Here is a 23,399-nt window from a genome sequence, read left to right on the forward strand (position 1 = left end):
TTTTTTCGAGAAGGGCTAGATGAAGAAAATTGATTTTAAAGCCAAATTGATCTGAAATATTAGGAAATCGGTAATATACAGGGCATACACACTACGATAGCTTTCATTTTTTTTTTTAATTGGATAAATAAAACTCACTGTCAAGGCATTTATTTTAAACTATAAAATGTTATAAGTAAAGCTTAAAATCGACGTTCACCGATTTGCAGGTCTGATAACCCAATTTATGATGGGTTCACTGTTGTAATGGAAATCTAAAAAAAAAAAAAAAGAAAGAAAAAAGGTAAAATGATTGTCCATTACAACAATGCTAAACTAGGCCCATAAGTGCGTTCGAATGTCAGACCTACATAATAGTACACGTTGCTTAAATCCCCAGTTGAATATGAGGTTCATCTCGATATAATACCGTTTTGAGACGATAGATCGACCACATATTATTATGAGTCCACGTGTGTGTATCTGTGTGTATGTGTGTATGTGTGTGTGTGTGTGTGTGTGTGTGTGTGTGTGTGTGTTAGTCATAATAATTATAATGGCTCTCACTGACATAATTTCTTCCGTTATCCAAGCGTCATGTTGCTGATGAGGTCCAATATCAGACTACAATAGTAGTACACATATTTACAATACTGTCTCGTGCTTTGAAAAACAAAACAAAACAAAAAAACAAGAACAAAACAAACCCCCAAAAAATCACACAAACAAAATTAAAAAACAAAACAAAAAAAACAAACCAAAAAAACCCCCAAAAAATAAACAAACAAGAAAACAAAACGAACAAAAAACAAAAATTTAAACTAATATATATATATATATATATATATATATATATATATATATATATATATATATATATATATATATATATATATATATATATATATATATATTTAAAACAAAACAACAACCCAACCTCCTCCCCCCCCCCCCCCAACACCAAAAAAAAAAACAAAAACAAGAAAGAAACAATAAAACAAAACGTTAAAGAATTTTTGGTCAGAGTGAAGTCCCAGGTTGGAGATTATTTGCCATGATGAGGGTCGTTTTAATCGGTCGGTATTAGAAGGATGAGTTTACTGGCCAAATTTAAATATTTAAATTACATGTTTTTACAGAACCTACAGCAGAATAATGATATCTAAGGGCCCAATACTAGGCTGACATGACATACAGTTGGTGTGTCTGCTCGTAGCCATCGTAAAGTTATAGCCTGACACCGTGCGTGGCCTTCGTAAAGATATAGCCTGACACCGTGCGTGGCCTTCGTAAAGTTATGGCCTGACACCGTGCGTGGCCTTCGTAAAGTTATGGCCTGACACCGTGCGTGGCCTTCGTAAAGTTATAGCCTGACACCGTGCGTGGCCTTCGTAAAGTTATGGCCTGACACCGTGCGTGGCCTTCCTAAAGTTATAGCCTGACACCGTGCGTTGCCTTCGTAAAGTTATGGCCTAACACTGACCAAAAAATGACGTCAAAATGCCAGTCTTTTGCCACAAAAGAAAACAAATCGTGAGTTGTATTCAATAGTTCAACCAATGAAATAACTTGTTTCCCTGAGCACTACTAACGACAACTCACTAGACGCTACACAAACCTAAAAAATGACATCAAACTGGTCTGCTCTTCTTCTTCTTCTTCTTCTTCTTCTTCTTCTTCTTCTCCTACTTCTTCTTCTTCTTCTTCTTCTTCTTCTTCTTCTTCTTCTTCTTCTTCTTCTTCTTCTTCTTCTTCTTCTTGTGGAAACCTCAAATATTGTCGAGGATCACTCCACAGTTTGTAGGGTTTTACATTTTAAACTTGCTAAAACTCTGCACATAATACTAATTAAAAAAACAAAAACACATAGATTAAAAAGTCACGTTGTGAACTCGAGCAATCGAGTGAAGGCATGTTGGCAACCGTTTTCAGCCACTTCAGCTGGGAGGCTATTCCATAGTCGGGCAGTGGAAGGGAAAAACGAATACAGGTGGGCGTCTGTTTTTGATGTTGGGATGGTTACTCTTGCTGTGTGTCCCCTCGTATTTCTTGTGCCGATATCTTTGATGTCGTTTGGAAGTTTAAGGCACGAATCTTTGTAGTAGATCTTGTGGAACAATTTAAGTTTATCTATCTTTCTTCTCTTTTCCAGAGGTTGAAGGCCAATCCGTTGTGATATTTCAGACGCACTTGAGAAAGGATCGAATGTGTTTGTGATGCGTCTTGCTCAAGGCTACCACACACTCAGGCAGCTTCCCTCGCGTATTGCTGACTGCGGTATAGGCCATCCGGTATTGCGTGTTCATTACGTCGCTGTATGTGTGTGTGTAGCGCGAGATTCAATATGCTATTCATTCAACAGTTCCATGCTTATCGTGTTGCGTCTGTTTGTTTTAAACAATGAAAGTTTAATTCATGGATTACCATCATAGATGTGGATTATAATATTGTGTTCAATTACAAGTCTTCAAACCACTTCGGATTAGTTCTACATTAATACTTTGTTCGATTTATTTATTAATTGTAAACAGGAATAATGGCATTGTGATTCGTTCGCTTGTTTCACTAGGCCAAGGCATTCTTTATGAACAGTAATGGCGTGGTGCTTGTGATTATTTGTCGATTCAAGATTTGATTGACCAGCGTGTTGCTTTGTTTTAGTTTTACATTGGTTCTCTCGTATAAATTATTGGACATACATCGAATTATTTGTTTTTAAAAAGTTTTAAAGAACTAATAATAACAAATCTACTTTTCAAGTCATGGCTATTCAAATATATTTCTTTATCCTCATCTATATCCTTATCCAGACTTGGGGATGATATCTAGTGATAGAAGTAATATAATAGTATAAGATAATACAATATCTTAACAGCTTGTGGATCATTGTTTAATAAATTCTTTCATTGAAATGTACTGAGTGCCGGATTCAAGCGCAGATTATACTTAGAAGTACACGAAGAAAAGGAAAGTGAGAGAGGAAGAGAGATTGAGAGAGAAATGGGGGGGGGGGGGGGGGGGGGGGGGTGGGATGCTTAGACATATTCAGTGATGCCAAAACTTCGGTCTGGAGCAAAAAATTCCGGGTTACGGGCAACCTCCCTCAAATTCCGGTGAGGTCAATTTGTTCCAAGGATACCCCCCCCCCCTCCTTTCCGACCACCTCATCATCATCGCTGCCACTACTACTACAACCACCATCACCATATCATCAATACCACAACTACTACAACCACCACCACTACATCATCATCACTACCTCTACTACTACAACCACCAAAACCACATCATTATCACTACCACTACCACTACACCCCCACCGCATTATCATCACTACCAGTACTACTACAGCCATCACTACCACCACTATTACAACAACCACCACCACTATTGCAACCACTACCACCACATCATCATCACTACCTCTACTTCTACAACCACCACCACCTCATCATCACAACCACTACTACTAGAGCCATCAACACCGCATCATTATCACTACCACAACTACACCACCACCACCACCATATCATCATCATTACAACTACTACTACTACTACAACCACCACCACTACATCATCATCACTACAACTACAACCACGAACACCACCACCTTTATCATCGTCACCACTACTCCTACAACCACCACATCATCACTACCACCACTACTACAACCAGCACCAGACCATCATCACGACCACTACTACTACAACCAATACATCAACCACCACCACCACCACCACATCCTCATCATTACCACTACTACTACAACCACCTCCACCACATCTTCATCACTACCACTAGTACTACAACCACCACGACATCATCTCTCTCTCTCTCTCTCTCTCTTTGTCTATCTATCTGTGCGCACGTGTGTGTGCGTGTCTGTACGTCTGCCTCGATCTCTTCCATCTATCTATATACCTCTCTTTTACTTTACTTCTCTTTGAAGACTTGACATTCTTAACATAATACGTTGCGAAAGTAAATACAAAGACATTGTGCACTCTCTTATAGACCAAATAATCACAATTGAAACTCCGAATCTCCATGACTTTGAAAAGGAAAGTTGTAAATAGGTGAGCAGCGTTTAGTAAAATAATTCTTATTCCGAGACAATACAGTATTGTTAATACTCTTCAACAGTCGTAACGTCACTTCCTTCCTAATGACGCATGGTAACTTAGTAACACTGGCTCTAAACTATCGGAACAATGGCGGACGCCCGTTTGAAATATTTCTCCGGCGAGTATAAAGGGTATCCAGAGGAAAAAAACCCACTTACATTTGATCATGTTTTGACTTTTACACATTCTGATCACAAGACATATGAAAAGTTCCTGCCAGCATGAAACATAAAAAGTAATGATTTTCTTTGTTTAGAACCAAGATGGCCGCCATTGCCAGGCGGCGTGACATCAGACTATTGAATCGTATTATAAACGTTTTAAATCAAATGGCGGATTTTGGGAAATGTCGCAGATGAAATAGGATAAAGTTGGTTGATTTCTAGCATAAAGTTGGCGGGATTTTTGCAAAGGCACCTGGCAGCACTGTCCAAGAGTGAGAAAGTTGATATTTATTTATTACCAAAAGTCAAAGTGGTGCTAAGCTGCTCGAAACTGTGGACAGAAAGAAGTAATAAACAAAATTGAATACAAAGGCTTCAAAAAGAGCAAAATACAAAACACGGAACGTTTCGAGCTCAAAACCCTTCTTCAACCAACAGCAATAAACATTATGTTGTAGATCAGGAATAATTAAAATAAACTCAGGCTTTGAACAATGAAGAACAAGTTTAATGGAAATAAAACATTTTGCTTCCTCAAGCCTTCATATCACATAACATTCCGTAATCTTCAATAACTCATACCAATGGGAGCGATCTATATTAACTTTCCATGTACTCGAGGTCATTGGTCACATTGCAAAATGTGCTCAAAGTGACCCACATAGTGAAAAGTGCTCACAGCTTTCGAAATATCTAACATCACGATTGGTCATTTGGTTCAGCTTGACACATGGGTATGTTTATTGCTTTTGTAAACAAAACAGCGTGTTTACATAATTTGTTAAGAAATATCCAATAGTTGTACAGCAACAAATCATGTGATTGATGACCTGGTTTGACGAAAACGTGAATATAGATCGCTCCCATTGACCATTCTTTCTCTCACCAACTACATCATAATAATATGGCCCTGCGGTTTTATGCATTTTAAAAACGAAAAATATGCATCGAGATAAGGTGAATATGCATGCACAAAGTAAGATATGCAAAAAATATGCAAATTGCTAGTCCTAAAAATGTCAAGCACGTCCAATGAAAAGTTGAAAGATAAAGTTAAAATTCAACTCGTGCATAAATTAAAAGTAAAAAAAGTGACATGAGCGTTACACAATGATACAGAGATACATAATATTACATTATAATTCAGGACACAAGTTAAGTAAGACCTTTAGATTCAATCTTTAAAATGGCATGAATTCACAAAGTTAACAAACTTATAGATAGAACGAAGATGACGTCACTCATGTCTTTGTCATTGTTTTTTGTCATCCACGTTTATGAGTAATTCTCACTAAATTATATTTACCAGACTATAAACGTTTAAGGTTACACAGAGCCCTTGTTTCAAACGGGCAGCGAAGAGTTGATATCGACGTGCACATATTTGCCCCCCCCCCCCCCCCCCCCCCCCCCCCCCCCCCCCCCTTTTTTTTTTCTAGACCCAACCTCGATCCAACCATAGCCATCGTTATGTTATAGCCTGACACTAGAACCGTAAACATCGTTATGTTATACCTGACACTGAAACCCAAAAAGAATGGCATTTTGACGTCATTATTTGGTTTCGCACCGCCTAGTGAGTTGTCGTTAGTAGTGCACATGGAAACAAGTGGTCCCATTGGTAAACTATTGAATACAACTCAAGATTTGTTTTCTTTTTTGGCCAAATACTGGCATTTTGACGTCATTTTTTGGTCAGTGCGTAACCATCGTTAACATATAGCCTGACACTAGAACCGTAGCCATCGTTATGTTATAGCCTGACACTGAAATCCAAAAGGACTGGCAGCTTGACGTCATTATTTGGTTTTTGCACCGCCTGGTGAGTTGCCGTTAGTAGAACTCATGGAAACAAGTTATTTCATTGGTTGAACTATTGAATACAACTCACGATTTGTTTTCTTTTGTGGCAAAAGACTGGCATTTTGACGTCATTTTTTGGTCAGTGTCGGGCTATGACGATGGCTACAGTCAGTGTCAGGCTATAACTTAACGATGGCTACGGCCAGTGTCAGGCTATAACTTAACGATGGCTACGGTCAGTGTCAGGCTATAACTTTACGATGGCTACGGCCAGTGTCAGGCTATAACTTAACGATGGCTACGGTCAGTGTCAGGCTATAACTTTACGATGGCTACGGCCAGTGTCAGGCTATAACTTAACGATGGCTACAGTCAGTGTCAGGCTATAACTTAACGATGGCTACAGTCAGTGTCAGGCTATAACTTTACGATGGCTACGGCCAGTGTCAGGCTATAACTAAACGATGTCTACGGTCAGTGTCAGGCTATAACTTAACGATGGCTACGGTCAGTGTCAGGCTATAACTTAACGATGGCTACAGTCAGTGTCAGGCTATAACTTAACGATGGCTACAGTCAGTGTCAGGCTATAACTTTACGATGGCTACGGCCAGTGTCAGGCTATAACTTTACGATGGCTACGGCCAGTGTCAGGCTATAACTTTACGATGGCTACGGCCAGTGTCAGGCTATAACTTTACGATGGCTACGGCCAGTGTCAGGCTATAACTTTACGATGGCTACGGCCAGTGTCAGGCTATAACTTTACGATGGCTACGGCCAGTGTCAGGCTATAACTTAACGATGGCTACGGCCAGTGTCAGGCTATAACTAATCGATGGCTACGGCCAGTGTCAGGCTATAACTTTACGATGGCTACGGCCAGTGTCAGGCTATAACTTTACGATGGCTACGGCCAGTGTCAGGCTTTTACTTAACGATGGCTACGGCTTGTGTCAGGCTATAACTGTGACGAGCGATTTTCTTTCACTGCGTGATTTCTTTATCATTCGTCATCGTCTCGTTCAAAACCACTTCAAACCTAGTGGACGAGACATATATATTTGCCAAGGCAGATTAACTCCTCGAGTAAGATAATCAAAACATGGACAGCCTTTCTCCAATAAAGCTCCAAATCTTTCTAACGGAAATTCTGGTCGTTAGGTGGGAAACATTTCCATTGTATAACGGAACACTCACTTTCAGCTTAAGGCTTATTTACCTGTTCAAATTGTCTGCCCATTGTATTCATGCCACCTGCTAATTACCTTTCCCAAACAAGTCTCCAACGTCCCTAGGCCCTGAGGCCTTGTCTCGTTCAAGGGTAGCTAAAATTACAATTGAGGTCTAGCTCTCCGGTAATTATCTATCCGTTATTCTTTCTTACCAACGCATCTGGATATCATTGGCTATCTAAAACAGGAAATTCTTCTGATTGGCTTTTCCCATAATTCAGACGCTCTTTTCCATTTCATAAAACCAAATTCATCTATGAATCTTATCACACACACGCTAAGAAGCCCAAAAGAAAAGAGCTATCTCTCCAATTTCAAACTTGTAAAAGTTTGTCTATCTCGGCTGGAGGTCCTTGTCCTGACCCTGATCCTGGCCATTTTCCTGGTCCTTTTCCGTGTCATTGGAGCACCCAGTTGTGCCGAATCCCTGCATCCCAGTCCTTGAACAGCGGTAAAACCCTGATGTCAGCCTAACTACAACACACTGTTGTGATGTCCAGAAAACTCTGCAAAGCAGGCGCCAACCCTGGAACTAGCTGATACATTTGCCTCAGTCAAGCAAGCCGACGGGATAAAGATAAGCCAAACGGGCTTATACCATTTTCAAATGTATTTTCCACAGACACATATGATTATATCAAAGTAACAGATAAATATATAATAAATTAGATCCACTCAATTAGAGCTATTCTTCCCGATATCAAATAAATACTTATTCTTCTATCTTTTCCTGTACAATCTAATTAAATTTTATGTATAGAATTGTTATTATTGCATTGGGCGTTACTATTGTCTTGACTCACTTGTTATTAATACAATTAAGTTATAAGGGACCCTAAGGCAATTCTTAATCACCCCTAGATTAAACCTGAGCCGTTTGTGATGTAGGTTGAGTGGTGCAGCTGGTAACGAGAGCCATAGCGCGCATACTAGTTCGAATCCAGACCATTGAGCTATCGGTTGGACTCGATCCCACAAAGGTAACACGCAACCCGCCACAATAACTTAACGATGGCTACGGCCAGTGTCAGGCTTTTACTTAACGATGGCTTCGGCCAGTGTCAGGCTTTTACTTAACGATGGCTACGATCCACGAACCAGCAGTATAGATAGTATGCGCTTGGCTAAGAAGCTCACAACATTGCCATCCGTGAGTATAACGGACCAACACACAAATCTCTGTGTAACCTTAAACGTTTTATAGTTTGGTTTATAGATAGTATGCGCTTGGCGAAGAAGCTCATAACATTGCCATCCCGAAGTATAACGGACCAACACACAAAAATGTGTGTATCCATGAACTTTATAGTCGGGTTAATACAGTTCAGTGAGCATTACTCATAAACGCGGGTGGCAAAAAACAATAACACAGACCTGAGTGACGTCATCTTTGAACTATCTATACAGTTTAGTGAAAATTACTCATAAACGCGGATAGCAAAAAACAATAACAAAGACCAAAGTTACGTTATCTTCGTTCTTTCTATAGATATTATGCGCTTGGCTTAGAAGTTCACATCATTGTCATCCGGAAATAATATAACGAACCAACACGCAAAAATGTGTGTAACCTTGAACGTTTATAGTCTGGTTAATGCAATTTAGTGATAATTACTCATATACATGGATGATAAAAAAAAAAAAACAATAACAAAAACCTGAGTGACGTCAACTTCGTTCTATCTATAGGCAGACCATAGAGTCACTAAGGCAGACTCAGTTTTTTTAAAAAATGTTCCCTTTAGATAGAATGAAGTTGACGTCAATTAAGTCTTTGTTATTTTTTTTTTTTTTTTTTTTTGCCATCCACGTTTATGAGTCATTCTCACTTAACTGCATTATCCATACTATAAACGTTCAAGGTCATACATAGTTTTGTGTGTCGGTCTGTTATACTTCCGGAGGCAATGTTGTGAGCTTGTTTTCTAAGTGCATGCTATATATTTTCTACTGGGACATTCAGTTGACCTTAAAAAAAAAACAACCCAAAAAACCCCAAAGGTCTGCTGTCGGGGTCATCCGTGGCCATCGTTAACATATTAAGCCTGTCACTTGAACCGTGGCCTTCGTAAAGTTATGGCCTGATACCGTGGCCTTCGTAAAGTTATGGCCTGATCCTGACCAAAAAATGACGTCAAAATGCCAGTCGTTTGCCACAAAAGAAAACAAATCGTGAATTGTATTCAATAGTTCGACCAATGAAATAACTTGTTTCCATGAGCTCTACTAACGACAACTCACTGGGCGGTGCAAAAACCAAATAATGACATCAAACTGTCAGTCCTTTTGGATTTCAGTGTCAGGCTATAAAATAACAATGGCTACGCTAGAACCGGTTATCAGACCTGAAAATACGATCAATTATGTCTTTACATTTCCCATGAATCACGGCCTTAAAACAATGGATAATGTAGGTATAAAGTGGATGAAATGTTTATTTATGATTTATTTACGTATTTATTCATTTATTCCATTATTCATTCATTTATATATATATATATATATATATATATATATATATATATATATATATATATATATATATATATATATATATATAGGGAATTCCCTTTCTATAATAAGCGATCACATGATAAATATAGGTCTTAGGTCTAAGTCTTAATTCTTAAGTCGTTTGCAGAACCCATGAAATATTGTGAAAACACCACATTGAGATATTAAGGAGCACTGTTACAAAATCTATTTTCAATCAATATTGTTGTACTTAAAATTAGGCAAATTTTAAAAATAGAATATCTAAAATCTGTGAAGCACGTTGAGAGAATTGGTTTACGGAAAGCGATCAACCAGTGTCTTTTATTAAAATGATAGTTATTATTATTACTTGAGATATTTGCTTTATGGAACGCGATCAAACAGTGTCTTTTATTATAATTATAGTGATTATTATTACTATTATTGATCAAACAAATCAATTTTACCGGGAAATTGTAATGTCCTGAAATTTTCCAAGGTATAAAGATCGACTCAATTTCACAAGGGAAAAATCAATGCCTTGATCGCTTAGAGTCTGGTGTCTCGGAGTTATAGCGCTATATAAGTTTTCAGCACTATTATTATTATTATTATTATTATTATTATTATTATTATTATTATTATTATTATTATTATTATTTATTATTATTATTATTATTATTATTATTATTATTATTATTATTATTATTATATTATTATTATTATTATTATTATTATTATTTTTATTATTATTAATCATAAAGTGGTAAAAATAAAAGTCAATTTTACACGGGAGACAACCAGGCCTTTATCACCAGGTGAAAACAATTGAATTAATTTTACAATGGAAAAATCGATATCATGATACACCAGGAGTGACGGTAATTCAATTTTGGATTTTAGAAAAAAAATCACTGAAGTGTTTTTTTTTAAGGGAAAATTCTTGATGCCTAAAATGTTAAAGGTGATGTCAAGTCTTTGACGTTTTAATTGTCGTGACAACGTCTCGCTTTGATGTATTTCTTCAAACAAAATTGGTCCATAAATAATTATATTTCTAGTTATGCCAGCGTTTCAATTATATTATCAATACTTTCAGCATCTTCAGGCCGTCATAGTCATCATCACCATGATCATGATCATCATCATCATCATCATCATCATCATCATCATCATCATCATCATCATCATCATCATCATCATCATCATCATCGTCATTATCATCATCATCATCATCATCATCATCATCATCATCATCATCATCATCATTATCATCACCATCATCATCATCATCTGGGCTTTTATATGCGCAATATCTACTAAATGTGCTCGAAACGCTTTACATGGGGTCAACAACAACACTTAACACGTCGAACAAGTCATGACTGCTGTTAGGCGATAGTGCATTTTTTTTCGGACGGACAAAACGCTGTTAACAGCAAGGTACACATTTTGCACCCGAATAAGGTGAGAGAATGCGAGTTTTTGAGGGGCCTTTTACAAAGACTGAACTATATGCCGCTAGGGACTCGAAACCAGGACATTCCAATCCTAAGGCGAGTGTCACACCATATAGCCGCACACAATGATCACGAGATTTGTCTGGGTATGATAATATCGTCAGAGTGAATTTCATATCGATTCATTTTTCCATAACCGATAATCAAACTTAGCTTTTATACAGCGCAATATCTACTGAACATGCTCAACACGCTTTACAAAGGGTCCTTAGCTGACAGCAACACTTAACATGTAAGACGAGACAAGACGCCTGTTTGTTATTAAAAATACTGATGACGGCCTGGTTCTCATTTTAAAAACTGAGTACGGTGAGAGAATGTGAGTAAAGCGCCTTTTCCAAGGCGCTCAACCATGCGCCGAGCGAGGCTGAAACCCAGGACCTTCCAATTCGATCCAAAAGCGATTGCCATACCACTAGACCACAAAAAGGTAAAAAGAAAAAAAAAAAATCGATAACGAATTTGTCAAGGTATGATAGTATCGTTAATATCGATTCCTTTTTCCCACCCATCAAACCAGCATCCGATACCGATATGGTATTGCACAATAAACCCTAGCCCAATTAGTTTGTCGGAATTTCTCGTATAATAATAATAATAATAATAATAATAATAATAATAATAATATAATAATAATAATAATAATAATAATAATAATAATAATAATAATAATAATAATAATAATTACAGGGTGGTGTAATCCCGATTCATAATTATTCCCGAGCGTCAGGGGCCGCAGGTGTTTTGCAAAAATGTAATTAAAAGCAAATAAAGATAAAAAAAAAAGATATTTATAATTATAAAATGTTATTTTTTATGTTAGCTAGAGCTAGCCCTTGAGATGACGCCGTCAAAACATGACTCCAATTCTTTTCATAATTAATTAGATGCAAATGACCCGGACAATGTTGAACTTGACCCTTAAGCATCTGATACGGATCCAACCAACCCTTTGCTTACACATTCTCTCACCGTACTCAGGTGTAAAATGAATACCTGGCCGCTAACAGCGTTGTATCTGTCCGAAAAAAAGTACTATTGCCTAACAGACTTCGTGTCGTAACGTCCTACATGTTAAGTGTTGTTGTTGGCCGGGAATCCGTTGTAGCACGTTTAGTGGATATTGCGCTATATAAAAGTTACATTATTTTATTTGACGTAAAAGTTAGCTGCAGAACGCTATGTTCACATAAAAATCGACATTTATTTAATGTAGCAAAATGCAATGGTGATAAAGCTATGGTCAAGTGGTCCGTCTTGGTCAGATAAGAATACAGGACCTAAAATGATCCTCATTTAAGTCTTGGCTTTCATTAACATGTTTAGGAGAGAGAGAGAGAGAGAGAGAGAGAGAGAGAGAGAGAGAGAGAGAGAGAGAGAGAGAGAGAGAGAGAGAGGGGGGGGGTCTTATTTACGAAACCCACCGAAACCCGCCGAAACCCGCCGAAACCCGACAAAGCCCGACAAATTTATGGGAAATAGGTAGCAATGGGGAGTGAACCTGGGACTCAGGGAAGTGAACACCATTGGGGAGTGAACCTGGGACTGGGTTTTGGCGGGTTTCGTAAAAAGAATTAGTGCTTTTTTACGAAACCCGCAGAAACCCGACAATATCCGGCAAAGTTACGGGAAGTAGATAACTGTGGGGAGTGAACCTGAGACTCAGGAAAGTGTACACCAGTCAGGAGTGAACCTTAGACTACAGTTATCGGCGGGATTCGTAAAAAAAAGCAATAATTACTTTTCTACGAAACCTGACGATACACGACGAAATCTGGCAATATCCGACAAAGTTATGGGAAGTAGGCAACAATGGGGAGTGAACCTGAGACTCAGGGAAGTGTACACCACCCGTGGGGGGGGGTCGGGGGGGGGTCATTATAAGAAGTAGAGGATCTTGGGTAGACTCCACTCAGACAATTATGCCGTACTCTGGAAAAACCCATGTTTTCAAATTTGGCCAGAAACTCGTCCTTCAAATATCGATCGATTTAAATGGCCCTCATCTTGGCAAAAACAAAAAAAAAAAAAAAACAAACTCCCAAACCTGGGACCGCGAAGTCCCCGGTATGAGAGTTTTTTTTAAAACAGTGATGTCTCCGTCGGAAAAAGTGTAATATCGCCTAACAGATTTCATGACTTGTTCTATATTTTACATGTTGCTGTTGATCAGGGAAAAGTAGAAAACGGTTGGGGCTGCCTGAAGCCTCAGATCGTGAAAATACCAACGAAAGAGTGAAAATTCGTATACGAAGTCCTTCCATCTTCACTCTTTTTTTAGTATTTGTTGATCAGGGACGCTTTGTAACGCGCTTTGAGCACGTTTAGTGGATATTGCTCTATATAAAGCTCACGTTTTTGTTTACTGTTCAAATTCAATCCATGATTTCTTTTATACCGTGTTGTAAATTACACGCATTTCAATAACAGAGAAGTAATAACGACGTTCAATTATCATCGTTACTTCGTCCCTCTATATTGAAACGGTAAGATGCGATGTCGTGTTGAAGTCATGTCAAAGTTTACATGTAGATGCTTTCTCGATCAAGTCCAACGAGGATTTAAACTTACTTTTACTTATCGTATTGGTTCCGTGGTGGAACAAAAGGCGCCAACAAAGGTCCTCCAGGCATCTCTGGCCTGTGCCAGCCAGCTCAGCTCATTCCATGTCTCTCCAACCTCTTTCATCTCCTCTTTAACTGTCCTTCTGCAGGTGCCCAATGGGTCTGCCTCTCTTTCTCTTTCCCGGTGGGGACAATCTTAGTGCTGTGTAAGGCCATCTGGACTTTTTCATTAGGAGAATATGCCCCAGCCAATTCCATCTTCTGTGCTTTATTTCACCCACAATGTTTTTCATTCTTGTACGCCTGGATATTTCTTCATTAGGAATATGCTGTTGCCAACCAAGTTTCAGGATTCTGCAGAGGCATCTTTGTTCTAACCCTCTGAGGCGACTCTCTATCTTATTGTTCATTCTCTAAGTTTATGTTGCACATAGTAGAACAGAACGTACGGATTGATTGGATTGATATATCATTATTTTGGTGTTGGTGCGCAGGATGTTGATTTCAAAATATTCTTGAGCCAATTAAATAATAATAATAATAATAATAATAATAATAATAATAATAATAATAATAATAATAATAATAATAATAATAATAATAATAATAATAATAATAATAATACTTTAGTGCATCCCAAAAAGGAAATTCTTTGCACAGACGTGTTATAATTTACACAATAAGATAAAAAGATAATGGAAATATTATGTATACATAGTGAAGGAGCTGTTCCACAACCAGAGCCTCGCGTTATATGAATAATTTCACCGCTGTAAAATAGTTTAAACTGTCACTATAAACTGAAAATTGAAAAGATTGCAAAACAAATAAATTAATAAGTTAATATTTACATTATTTGGAAGTAAAACTCGAAATGAGTATATAAAATTACTATTGCTTGTTGTTATAAAGCCTAATACTGGACGGCAGAAAAGATTTTCTGTGTCTCTCTGTTTTCGTTGAAATAGAGAAAGGGCGACCACTCCTTTCTGACATAATAACCGATGGTCTAAGTGGATGATACTGGTTATTTAATATTTTAATTATTTTACTATTACAAAATTTCTCGTATAAAAGATATACATCGTCAACATCATTTATATAGTATTTAATGGATTTTTAAATTTTTAACTTATTTTGTTCCATTCCACTGCCAAGCAATTGACTCCCCAAGCTGTTATACAAAATGACAAGACACTTTGGATTACTACTTTATAAAATAATGTGCAGAGGGTTTTATCTATTGAGAAAGTTTTGATAAAAATAAGTACGTCTGCACATCTTATGCTTAATTATTTTCAAGTGTTCATCCCACTTGAGCCTGTCATCAATCGTTACACCAAGGTATTTGTAGTGAGGAACTCGCAGGACGAATTGGTCCTTTAATTTTAACGCTTCTATCGGTTCCTTCACTCTCCTAAAGTCAATCACTAGCTCCTTTGTCTCGCTTATGTTAAGCTCTAGATGGTGGACATCACACCAAGACACAAATATATCAATTTCTTGTCTATAAGCTACTTCTTTGCCGTTTGTTATAAGGCCTTGAAGAGCGGTTTTGTCTGCAAACTTTATTAAACGTACACTCAGGTTTTGACTTCTTCAGTCATTCGTGAATATCGTGAATAATACAGGGGATAGTACACAACCTTGAGAAGCACCAGTATTTGTAATTATACAGGAATATTTTTTTGTCGTAATTGAACATACTGTGCTCTCTCCGTAAAAAATTCGAGCACCCAAGCAATTATATACTTGTTTAAATTCAGACTAGCCAATTTTTGAACAACCACCTGAGGTTGCATTGTATTGAACGCTGAAGAAAAATCGGCAAAAAGCAATCTGCAATAGCTCTTAGCGTGATCTAGATGCCTGTAGATGTTGTTTGTAAACAGCAGAATGGCATCCTCTACGCCACGTCCTGGTTTGTACGCAAATTGATGACTATGACTAAAAGTGCAAGCTGCAAGTCCAATCCTTGTACTGACTGCTTTTTCAATGTTGCAGAGATATAAAACTGGGATTTAAACTTAAACAAATTAACGTATTCAGCGATGAGAAACATCGGACCTGGCTTTGAGTATAGGCTAGTTCTACAGTCTAGGGGGGGGGGCAAAGTAGCAGGTGGTTAAGGCATTGACCTGGTTCGAGTAAGGCCTACGGTTCGAGCCCCATTTCAGTCACTTTCTCTTTTTCCTTGGGCAAGACTATTAACCCCCATTTGCTCACTTGGACAACATTGGTGATTCCTGTTGACATCAGACAACTTGTTTGATGAATTATCTATATTCTTTCGTAGAATGCCCAGGAGACGATATCTTATGATGTCGTGGTGGGAAGGATAGTGTTTTTGTTTAGGTCTACGGTTCTCTAGTGTGTTGAAGTAAATGAAAGCGCTCAATCTGAATTGCTCTCAAATCCTTCATGGTGATATCAATTTTATAACGTGAGGAAATGAATGCAACTTACAATGACAACAACATTACATTGATATTGATATAGAAATCCCTTAGAATGACATCGTAATCAATGTAAAACTAACGACAATACAATGGTGATCGTAACATGATTGTATGATGACGATGGCAGTAGTAATGCTGTTCATAGGAGTAATAATAATAATGACGTCGATAATTGACGATGTCGATGATGATGAAGGTGAACAGGAAGATGATGATGATGATGATGATGATGATGATGATGATGATGATGATGATGATGATGATGATGATGATGATGACGACAACGTAAACGACAACGAGGCTCATGAAGATGATGACGAATACGACGACGGTGATGATATGGTATGATGATAAAGATGATGATGATGCTTATGATTATGATAGGGACAACAATGCTCGCGACAGTAATATTAGTGCTCATGGTCGTATTGATGACGTCAATAATTGACGATGACAACAAAGATGACGACGACGAGATAATGCATCTGCTGACGATGATGATGATGATGATGATGATGATGATGATGATGATGATGAAAATGCTGATGATGATAATGATGATGATGATGATAATGATAATAATAATAATAAAAATAATAATAATAATAATAATAATAATAATAATAATAATAATAATAATAATAATAATAATAATAATAGTAATAATAATATTAATAATAATAATAATAATAATAATAATAATAATAATAATAATAATAATAATAATAATAATAATAATAATAATAACGACGATAATTTTAATATCGTTGGGATGTCTTATATATTTCCAATTGTTCAATTTGTTTAAAGCTTGTAGGATTTTTTTCGACTTTTTAAAATGAAGCGCGTTATCATATCAGCTTTGAGGCTTCATAACCGGTTTTCCTTTCTCGGTGAAAACGTTTAAATCTGATGCCAAGATGGAGTAAAATAGAAAACAACGTGTCAAGGGTTCTTCCAAAATGGAGATCACACATGGATGGTGATACATCCGGTCTGTCTTTGATTAAATCCCAGGGCAACAAATGACAAATTATGTCTTGTTGAAATCCAATCTAAATGAAAGTGTTTGTTTCGAAGTTATGTCTAAAGATTCGTCAAAACTCCCTTGGAAGGAATTGTATTTACTTTATAAAAACAACAACGAAATGAATGAGTATAGCAAGCACCAAGCTAAGATGAAAGCGTCCGTTCTTATGCTGTCCAAAGGGTCTAAGTCTGATGGCTCCTAGCATGTCATCGTGACCTCATTCATTACGTTGCAGAAAGCTGTTTTTATAACCTGGATCGGCTGGACGTTCAGACTTTGCTAGAGCATTCGTTTTAAACACAAAGGCACCATGATCGATCCCGGGTGTAGTCCAGATTTTTCTAACCTCAGCTGTTCACCCAACAGTGATTGGGTTATTACATACTACAGGAAATGAAATTAATAGAAAAGTGCCAGAAGACAATAGACAATCAACCCCCCCCCCCCGGCGATGGGAGCTCGAACCCACGAACTAACTGATATGACTTCGCCTGACCGCGAGAGGGATAAAAAAAGAAAAAAAGTGAGCTTTATATAGCGCAATATCCACTAAATGAGCTCAAAGCGCTTTACAAGGGGTCCCTGGTCAGCAGCAACATTTAACATGTAGGACGGGACATGCCGCCTGTTAGGCGATATTAGAGTTTTTCGGACAAAGACAATGCTGCTAACGGCCAGGTACTCATTTTACACCTGAGTACGGTGAGAGAAAGTGAGTAAAGAGCCTTTTCCAATGACAAAACTCTGCGAGGCTCGAACCCAGGACCTTCCGACCCGAAAGCAAGTGTCATACCAAAAGACCACATAGCCGCACATGATGCTATACAGTCGACACACCACTCAAAAAACTGATTTCAAACGTAGTGTCTATCCTGAGTCCGTCTCCCGGCTTTTTGAGGTCATGGGTTCAACACAAACTAACTCTACGAAGTTTGTTTACAAGCCAAATAAAAAAAAATAAAAAATAAAACCACAATCCCATTTCTAAAACTGTTCAACATTTAACAATCTTGAGTGAGTTAATCTATAACCCGGCATTTTATGGGGTGCAACTCAGCACCTTGTGAGGCCGGTCACAAGCCCGGATTAATGGGAAGTGTTTGCTCAGGAAGGGCATCCTGGCAGTAAAACTCAATAAAAGGATAGACGAGGACACGGATGGGAGTGGAGATCAAGATTGGAAGTTTGAACGTTGGAAGTATGACAGGCAAATCAATGAATATCGCTGATACTATAGAAAGACGAAAAATTAACATTCTGTGTGTGTCCGACAGACATATGTGGACCAAGATTGTAGTCAACATGGAGCAAATTACTATCGTGAGTGCATACGCACCTCAGACAGGCTGTACGCAAGACAAGAAGGGGGACTTTTGAAAGGAGATTGATGAACAATGGAAATGTTTGACAAATCAGAAAGAGTTTTCATCGGTGCGGACTTGAATGAGTTCATTGGAGAAGGCAATATCGGAGAGAAGAGATGGTTGGGAAGGCATGGGTATTGCAGCAGGAATGAAGAAAGCGAAGATTTGCAACAAGGATGGATCTGGCAATACTAAATACATATTTTAAAAGAAAGATGAACACAGCGTAACGTATTCAAGTGGTGTGAGAAAGACACACATGGATTACCTGTTGTGCTTGAGGAGAAATTTGAAGGAAAGGAAGTATCAGATTGTGGCAGTTTGCCGAGAGAGAGAGAGAGAGAGAGAGAGAGAGAGAGAGAGAGAGAGAGAGGAGAGAGAGAAAGAAAGAAAGAAAGAAAGAGAGAGAGAGAGAGAGAGAGAGAGAGAGAGAGAGAGACAGAGAGAGAGACAGAGCAACATAAGATTGTTATTACGAGAGTGACATTTGGAAAGAGGAAGATAAATGAGAAACGAAGTGAGAGAAATGGTGGAAATTAAAAGAGGAAGAGCAAAGAGAAATATTTCCTACAACAGTGAAAGGAAGACCAGGGACTGAATTCCCAACGGAATGGAAAAGAACTAATGATTTCTGATACAATCCGTGAAGTGGCCAAAGAATTGCTAGGGGTTAGCTCAGCAAGAGGAAATGTTGAAAAAGAAACATGGAGGTAGAATGAAGAAGTTCAATAAGCAATAAAGAAAAAGAGGGAAGCAAGATAGAACATGGAGACAAATAAGGATGACATAAAAGTAGATGAATATAAGCAGGCAAAGAAAGAGGCAAAAAGAACCGTTGCAAAAAATGAAGTCCGAGGCATTCAAAGATATGTATAAGCAATTAAAAAGTAAAGAAGGCCAGAAAAATATTTTCAAAATAGTGAAACAGAGGGACACGAAAAGGAGAGATATACAACATATTAAGATGATCAAAGATGAAAATGGAAGAGTATTGGGCAAAGATGAAGAGGTTCAAGAAAGGCGGAAAACATACTACGAACACCACGCTGATGAAGAGATGACAAGGAGAGGAGAAGTGCAGTTATACAACCTAAAGAGAGGATAGTAGATGAGATAAGCAAGAACGAGGTGTGAGATACAGTGAGCAAGATAAAAAGGAGGAAAGCAGTTGGACCAGCCGATATACCAGCAGAAGTCTGGAAATCACTTGGAGATGAAGGGTGAAATTTTCTGGTTCGTTTATTTAACGATATCTCACAAAACGAAAAAAATGCCAGAATAATTGACAAAAAGTATGTTGATCCCCATATTCAAAATTAAGGGAGATGTTCAAGAATGTGGCAACTATAAGGGCTTCAAGTTAATGAGCCACAAAATGAAGATATTATGGGAAAGAGGGGATTATAAAAGATGTAAACATAAGTGAAGAACAGTTTTGAGTTGTTGCTGGTAAAAGTACAACGGATGCGATATTTACTCTAAAGGTGACTGCAGAGAAGTATAGAGAAAACAAAGAGAATTACAGTTTGTGTTCATTGACTGGAGAAAGCATATGATAGGAGCAAAGGGGTTAACAGAGAAATATATCAAAGTTATCCAAGATATGTACGAAGGAAACAAGACAGTGGTAAGGACAGCGATTGGCTTAACTGGGCCATTTAATGTAAGAGTTGGATTACACCAGGGATCTGCTCTCAGCCTACTGATGTTTACAATAGTAAAAGATGTTCTCACATAACCGATTCGGCGTGAGATACCATGGAAGATGATGCATGCGGATGCCGCAGTATTTTTGAATTATACAAAAGCTGAGGCGGAAAAGTAACTGGAGGGTTGGAGGTGGTTGTTGGAAAGGAAGGGATTAAGGGTAAGCAGATCGAAGACAGAGTATTTGTCCAATGATCATCGCCTTTGGCCTTTATGTTGAGGGTATCACGTGTTAGTGACAACACAACCTTGAGAAGCTCCCGTGTTTAATGGAAAATGTGTCAGTCAATTTTATGTATTGGGCTATAATGGTTAAACATTCCATAATCCAAACTATGATGATGTTACTAACTTGAAATCTAAGAGTTTTTAATAATATTTAGTTGAAACCAGAAAAGAAGTCAATAAAAGGAGCCGTACATAAGATATTTTCATCTTCAAGCTGTATTCTGGTGATTATTTACAAATACACTAAATGCGTCCACCTTCTACCACCTTTGTAAATTGGAAAACAAACCTATCAAACACTTTCATATATATATATATATATATATATATATATATATATATATATATATATATATATATATAATATATATAAATATATATATATATATATATATATATATATATATATTGTTTATTTATATGATATATATATGTGTATGTATATATATATAATATATATATATATATATATATATATATATATATATATATATATATGTGTGTGTGTGTGTGTGTGTGTATTGTCTAAGGGGTCCCGAAGAGTCACTGTACAAGTAAGGCAAGACTTAATGCATATTGCAAATGTTAAAGAAAATTTTTACTGGCCCTAATATTTGTTTTAGACATATTCATCACAATATCTTTGACAACAACATTTATAACAACAACAACATCAACAAGCATAACAACAACAAAATAACAACTGATATAAACAGAAAAAGAAGAAGAATAAGAAAAAGAAAAAGGAGGAGAAGAAGAAGAAGAAGAAGAAGAAGAAGAAGAAGAAGAAGAAGAAGAAGAAGAAGAAGAAGAAGAAGAAGAAGATGAACTTGGGTTAAGTAAAGACATGTCCTTCATGGTTTGAGACAAGTCAGTCAAGAATCTATTACTTGTAACAAAAGACGCCAATCACCTTGTACGAATGAACACTTGTCCTCATTTACTTGAGTCTGTTCAGTCAAGTCGTTTCTATTACTTTAACTACAAAACGCGGCCAATTTCTAGAAAATATTCACTTTTCCTACGTAAAATAAATTTGTTCTGGCATATTCAATTTCTATTACATGTAACTTTAAGCGTCAGTCTAATTGTATAAAGTAAATATACTTGTTTTTCGTAACTTGGCATTCAAGAATATATTACTTGTGATTTAACCCTCAAATTGTATAAAGGACATCGTTGTGTTACGTGACTCAATCATGCCAATAACTTTTACTTGTGGCTTTAAAGGCCAACCAATGTTTATAAAGCGTACACTTGTCCTACGTATATGGCGTCTTTGCAGTCAAGTATGTGTTACTTGTAACTTAAATCACCAAGCAATCTGACTGTATACAGTAAACACATGTTCTCCGTAACTTGAGTCTGTTCAGTCAAGAATCTATTTCTAATAACTTCAGATGCTAAGCAACATGTGTAGACATTTGTCCTACGTAATTTGAGTAATATCAGACCAGAAATAATTATTTGAAACTTAAAACGCCTATCAACATGTATAAAGTAATCTCTTTTTCGTCAAGTTAAGTCTAGATAAGTCAAGTTACGCTTGAAAGAAAAAGTTAAATAAATTGTTTAAAGTAAACAATTGTCATTCTTAACACAAGTAAGCTAGAATATACGCTTATAAGAAAACGTTAATTGTATTGCATACAGAAAACAATTGTCCTTCTTAAAACAAGTCAGTTAGAATCTAATTTTTAAAGACAATTCAATTATATTGTATAAAGTACTTACTTACTTCCTTTAGCCGCCCTTTGGGGCGCCCAACATGAGCCACAAGTCTTCGCCATTCTGTCCTGTCCTCCATGAGTGTACGCAGCTCCCGGGTGTTGTCCATTCCTGTGTCATCTGGCAGACGCCAATGTATGTTGTATTCTGCCTGCCTCTGTTTCTGGTTCTTTCAAGTGGTTCCCATAGCACAAGACTGTAAAAAGTAAACAATTGTCGAACTTAATTCGAGTCAGCTAGAATTTACACTTGTAAGAAACAGCAATTAGATTGTAAGAAATCAGGAATAAATTGTTCTAATCTAAACCTCTCGTCCAGTAAAATTACTCACCGTCTGTCATCCTACTCGTCATAACTGGGAACAACTACATAGAATAAAGTCAAGAGTTAAATCAAGAATTTGTGACAATCAACAAAGAAATGTGACCATGCGATCGTTAATAATTTTGAAAAATTATTTTAGAAATTAAGTTAATGTCACAGTGGTGAAAAAATTAACAAATTGGAATCATTGTCTCATCGTTGTGAATAGGTAATAAAAATGATTATATAATATTGAAACTACACCGTAAGACAAAGAGGGAAAAAATTATATTGAAGATAACAAAAAGTTTGTATTTTTACAGCCAACATTTTGGAAGAAAGAAAGGTCATCATAGGCTGGTTGGTAATAGTCAGAATGGCCTGAATTACGTCATTAGAATGTCGATATAATTAGATCATAATATGCCGTGAAACGGCAAACATCTTTGTCTTTTAAATCCATACACCCAATTGGGTATAGTTTGGATACAATCGTTTCCCGAGCGGTTAATATCATAATAATAATAATAATAATAATAATAATAATAATAATAATAATAATAATAATAATAATAATAATAATAATAATAATAATAATAATAATAATATTAATTATTATTATTATTATTATTATCATCATCATCATCATCATCATCATCATCATCATCATCATCATCATCATTATTATTGTTATTATTATTATTATTATTATT

General features: G+C 36.9%; 1 protein-coding gene across 1 annotated transcript in view; it reads left to right on the forward strand.

Annotated features, from left to right (window-relative positions):
- Nucleotides 1–21,877: 21,877 nt before the first annotated feature.
- LOC144976099 (uncharacterized) overlaps nucleotides 21,878–23,399 on the forward strand; it is a 9,677-nt gene continuing 8,155 nt past the window's right edge. The window contains exon 1 of the mRNA XM_078920281.1: nucleotides 21,878–21,944. The gene's annotated coding sequence lies outside the window, so the exon portion shown is untranslated. The remainder of the gene's footprint in view (nucleotides 21,945–23,399) is intronic.

Source organism: Berghia stephanieae, chromosome 7 (assembly GCF_034508935.2).
Source record: "Berghia stephanieae isolate SIO BIC M18660-M18661 chromosome 7, UCSD_Bste_1.3, whole genome shotgun sequence".
Taxonomy (NCBI): Eukaryota; Metazoa; Mollusca; class Gastropoda; order Nudibranchia; family Aeolidiidae; genus Berghia; species Berghia stephanieae.